At 32.4% G+C, this 5,794-nt stretch overlaps 1 long non-coding RNA gene across 1 annotated transcript; it reads left to right on the forward strand.

The window, feature by feature from the left end:
• The first annotated feature begins 302 nt into the window (after window positions 1–302).
• LOC25488271 (uncharacterized) lies at window positions 303–2,878 on the forward strand. Its single transcript, XR_005644003.1, has 6 exons — window positions 303–369; window positions 651–837; window positions 1,437–1,612; window positions 1,703–1,779; window positions 2,094–2,208; window positions 2,645–2,878. It is a non-coding gene; the product is annotated as an uncharacterized lncRNA (long non-coding RNA).
• Window positions 2,879–5,794: the final 2,916 nt, after the last annotated feature.

The following is a 5,794-nucleotide window of genomic DNA, read 5'->3' on the forward strand; positions in this document are numbered from 1 at the left end:
CCCCATAAAACACTAGTACAAAAAACACTTATTAAATCAGAGATTTTAAATGGGTGGCTATCCACCTGATTTAAAAACAATCATTGTGATGAGCATATTGAGTACAAAAAATTTTAAATCGGGCTATCTAACTTAAAAAGTATTTTAATTAAATTAAAATAAAACTAAAAAGAAACACGGTGGCAATTTGGTAAATAAAAGAAATTTTATTCTATGATAACTTTACTCTATGCCTTCTCTCTCTCGAATCAATCTGAAGCCCATCTCTTTCTCTCTCGCGACCACTCTCTCGCGACCACAATGTTCTGCACCGTCCAAGTCGCGTTGTGCTGTTCCATTGTCGCCGTCATGGTTCAATCCATCTCCGTGGTGAGTTTCCTTCTTTCTTTTCTCTTGTCTCTCATTTCTCATGAGTATTAGGGTTCATGGATTCCTAAACTTAAAACCTAATTTCAAATCTCTCAAACATTTGAAGTGATTGGTATTACATAGGAAAAACGTTGTTAGTTTCAAATTTCACTTGTTAATTTTCTGATTTCATCTCCAAGTTGCATTTTCTTTCAATTTTTCATCCAAACCCTATTACTCATGAACCCAAAATCCGAATTTGTTCTCATTTGTTAAAATTTCGGAAGTTTATGGTTGTTCAGGTGGCACAATCACTAGATCTGATGTTGATGAAGAGGTTACTTACGAAGACTAGAGAAATTGAAGCATGAAAGAAGGTGAATATGACTATTAAGAGCAGGGCAGTTGAAAATATGTAACTTTGGAATGTCAAGGCAGTATTGAAGAACTCTCAAGCAATATACTTCTGTTATGGTTACATTGGTATAGGTGAGTATCATTACCATGTTGTATACATTTGATTATCACCTAAATTTTCTATATTCTGGTTTTTAATTATGTGTAGAGCCTCTAAACTTGTGTTGGGCACTAAAAGATTCACCAAAGCAACTGATATATGGTCGGTGGGTTGTATAATGGCTGAATAGGTTTGAGTTGCATAACTTGAAGAGTTTATTATTACTAAAGTCAATTGGATATTTACTTCATTATCACATTGCATTAAACTTTGGGATTGAGACTAATGGCTTTGTTTTACTTTGCATTTACCATGGATAGACTTTTATAGCTCATATTGGGAATTATTGCTTTCTTTATAATATTGATTGATCTTCATGTTTGTTCATTAGTTTAGTGTTGTATTGCATTCATTTTGTTTTAACTAGTTGTACAACTTGAGATATATCCGTAAAATATAAATTGTATTAGCTAGTCGTACTATACACCATTGTATTATTGTACCAATTTAAATAAAATATACAAGTCTATCTCAACTCTGATTCTCTAGAATTCCCTATTTCTCCTTCACTTTCCCTTAGGTTCTATGAATCTCAATTTATGGTAGTTTACATGCTGAATGGGGTGTGCAGAATATTTTATTGCAGGGATTTCAAATGGGTATAGATCTCCCTCAATTCCTGCTGAATTTTGATGGGGAATCTTTGTGGGATACTTTTGCCTTGGATTGTTGATGTGTGAATCTTGACCTCAAGTACATTAAGCAAGAGCGGACCAAGTTTTGGAAGAGCATCCAGTACTAGTAGAGGTATCTTTTTGTATGGATTTCCATGCCAAATAATGTGTTATTTTTAGACGGAGCTGTTAGATCAAGCTCGTTTGACTCGTGCATTTGCAGCCCTATCTCCATCTTTAGCAAGTGATTTCAGACAGATTTTCGTGATAACACCTTGCCTGCTTGAAGAGCTAATGAAGGTGACTTACTTACTATTTGTCTTCTGCCTTTTGATAGACTAGATTCAATGTGGATATTTTCTTTATCATGTTGTTCGTCTTACTGTGAGTATTTTCCTTATTGAAAAAACTGGGACTGCATTTTTAAAACTACATAAATTTAAAGTAGGTTGAACTGCACTTATGGTAAGCTCTTCGTGTGGGTTTATATGATATGTTTTAATAGTTTTGTTAGTATTTTTCTTATTTAAATGTTGTGCTGCTAATATTTACAGTACCAAAACAAAAACTAAGATGATAACCACATTTTCCTTTATTTTATGAATTGTTTGTAGGTGAATTGGGGATCATAAGTCTGGTTGTGACAAATCTTGATATTTTTCATCTACCGTTTTCATTTGATTTTTAATTTCTCCATTGTTTCATCACTTTCTGCATTGTTCAAAATTTGTAAGTTCTCCATCCTTTCTTATTTGAAATTTTTTCAAAGTTTAGTGAAAAAGATGAAGCTACCGCTTGTTAAATTGTTTGAGAACACTGTTTTTGCCCTTAGTTTTTTAAAGTAATATTTTTACTTGTGATTTATATTAACTGATCATCACTTCTTTGAATGAGAAACAATTTAATCCTTGGATTTATGAAGAAGTTGTGTCAAAATTATGTAATAGGATTAATTCTTGGGTTCATTTGAAGTTATTGGACTTGGTGTAAAGCAATTGTTGTACTAGGGGTTGAAACGATGTCAATGTTTATATTTTGTGAATGTTTTTGTATCAATAAATGATTTTGTTTTCGTGAATTATTTTAAAGCAATGATATTTCTCTTGGTTACTTGCATGTTTCTGTTGAAAGTGACTTTACTAATTTAACGCTTTTGTTGATGTAGAGTGCTTGATATAGTCCTCTTGGTTGTACTTTTTTCTGGGGGCAAAGGAGTTATGGAAAATTTGCTGGTAGTTAATCTTGGTATATCATTGTAGAATTTCTTTTAAATTATTAAGTTGTGCCAAAATTATGTAATAACATCGATTCTTGGATTCATTTGAAGTCCTTGGACTAGGTGTAAATCAATTGTTGTGTTAAGTGTGAAGTATTGACAGTGTTTAGATTTTGTGGATGATTTTATTTGCAAGTTGCTATGAAATTAAAGTTCTATGATAATATTTTATATTAAATGATTGTGTATAAGATTCTGTTTCATCACAGTAATGTTCAATATGGGAGAAAAAAAAAGAAAATCATTTTTTTTTTTAATAAAAAAAACTAGATTTTAAATCGGGTGACCAGATATAAAATGGAAGATTTTAAATCGGGTTACCTGATGTATAAAAAAGAATTTAAATCGGGTCAAAGGACAGACTTAAAAATGAAACACTTATTAAATCGGCCACCTATAAATCGGATACAGAACCGATTTAAAAAGTCTTTTTCACCTGATTTAAAAAGTGTTTTCTGCACTAGTGAAACCAATACTTACTATATACACCCTCACCAATAAAAAAAATTTAGGGCCCCCCTACCGGCATGGGCCCTAGGCCGTCGCACTTGTGACCTATGCCTAGGGCCGGCCCTGATGATAACCAATTGAATTTGTAGTGTTTGACAATAAAATTAATGGTTGAAGTAAGTATGAAAAGACACTCCTTAAAAAAGTATGAAAAGACAGTAAAAAAAGATATATTTAATCAAATATTGTATAACTGAAATAGTTATGTCATGTTCTTCATTCTAGAGAAGATCAAACGCACATTTTTAGGCTTAGAAGATTCCAGTCCCATCCTCGTCATAAAAAAAACTAGAATGGAAATTTAATTCCAAAGTAAGATAACAATAATTTACGTCACCATAAATATTAACATTTGACAACCAATCAGGAAATGGTGATAATATTATCACATTGAGCGAGTGTTACGATTGTGAATGAACGTGAGCGGGAGCAAGTGATTTTGATTTTAAATTTGTGAGTGTTATTTCCAATGAAAAGATGAGTGATTCTGAATTAGGCATCATTATACTTGGTAATTTGTTAAAAAAAAGATCACCCACCAACATGATATGACCGCAACCAAAAGTGCTAGAATAGAACTAGTTGTTGCTAGTGATTGGTTGTATGCATGTCTCGAAAAAAGTGACAAAAAAACACAACTAAGTTTTCAAAAGGGGAAAAAAGTATATATCGATTCAAAATATTAATTTTGGTTTGATTCGGTTCAGTTCTCCCAAACCACAAACAGTTTGGTACAAGTTTTGTGAACCGTTATGATGGTTCATTTTCGTTTTCTTTAAAAAGTCGAATCTTGTCCACCCCTACCCTCAGCGACAGTTAACTACTGTTGCACTCTACTATGCAGACATTAGTATTTGTAATGTTAACCAGGACACATCAGTTTGTCTCGACACCTATAAATAACTCAAACACGATTCCAGAAGCAGTACAACCAATTCACCAACAACAATCGATCATAAGCAACAACATTACATAATCATTCATAATTTAATAACATTACATCAATTTGACATTACATTAACAATACACAAACGAATTCAAATTCAACAAAAGTGCAACATTACAGGTTTCTGACAGCACATTACACAACAATACATATAAAACTCAAAAGTCCATAAAATGACACCAAATCTCTAATAACAATTTAGGTAGTTGCAGTTGGAACGAACACCAAGTTGGAACGAACACCAATTTAATGAGTTTAGAATATACTTATATGATTTGTATGATTTATATGATTTATTTTGATGAGTGGTATTTTGTTATGTTATAGTTGATATTTATTAGTATAATATATATATTATTTGTTATAGAAATATATATGATTTGTTGTAGAAATATATATAATTTGTTACAGAAATATATATGATTTGTTGTAGAAATATATATGATTTGTTGTAGAAGTATATATAATTTGTTGTAGAAATATATGTTATTTAGTGTGGAAATATATATATATGTTATAGAGATATATTTGTTATTTGTTATAGAAATATTATATATATATATATATATTAGAATAGAAAATTAAGATTTGGATATAAGAGAAAAATAAGTAGGTTAAGGATTTTTATAAATAGGAGAGACCTAGTTTAGAAAAGAAGAAAAAAAAAACATAGGTACGTACGATCAGTTTTAGAGAAAAAGGGAGAAAAAGGCAAGAGAAGGGATAAGACCTAGGAAAACTGCGATTTTCACATTCTAAGGTAAGGGTGAGACTAGCATTCAATTCTATTAAGTCTGTAATTCTGATGATTAAATTTAACAAGTGTATGATTGAATTAGAGAAGTTGGAGAATTAGGTTTAAAGTGAGAAATTGAGGATTAATTGATGTAGAACAGTTAGATTGATGTAGAAACTGTTTACAGGCCTTAGATATTCCATAGAATGATTAGAAAAATTAGTTTTGAGGTTTATACCATGTGAATAAGTGAATTTTTGTGAAAACTGCACTTCTGCCCGAGCCAACATTCATCGCTCGCCTCCCGAGTGATGATCCTCGCCATAGTGAGTGATGATCTTCATCGCTCGCCTCGCAAGCAACTTCTTCTCGCCTCGCGAGCCATACCCTAGAACTCGCCATAGCGAGTAGTTCACTCGCCATAGCGAGTGAGACCATTGAGTCAACATAATTTTGTAGCTTTGACCCTTAAGTTGAACCTTAGATGATTTTGAGTGTTTGAATATGTATAATAATGATTAGGCAAGTTTTTAGATTGAGCTTGAACCTGGGAAGTTTAGAAATAGGATTTTTGGGTGAAAAATGTCAAGTTCCCGAGAGCACCCATTTATTGTTCGCCAAGGCGAGCAGCTTACTCGCCAAGGCGAATAGCCACTTTTCTGAACTCGCCATAGCGAGTAATGTCCCTCGCCTCGCGAGCCCCTGTAAGACAGAATGGTTGTTTAGGATTTTGCGATCTTTGTCGCACGAGTTGTTGAGAGTTGAACCTTGGGTAGTTATGAATATTATTTATAATATTAATGATAATCTGTGAAGCTGATCTATGATGATTGATGTTGTTATAATG

The sequence above is a fragment of the Medicago truncatula genome, chromosome 2, assembly GCF_003473485.1.
Source record: "Medicago truncatula cultivar Jemalong A17 chromosome 2, MtrunA17r5.0-ANR, whole genome shotgun sequence".
Lineage (NCBI taxonomy): Eukaryota > Viridiplantae > Streptophyta > Magnoliopsida > Fabales > Fabaceae > Medicago > Medicago truncatula.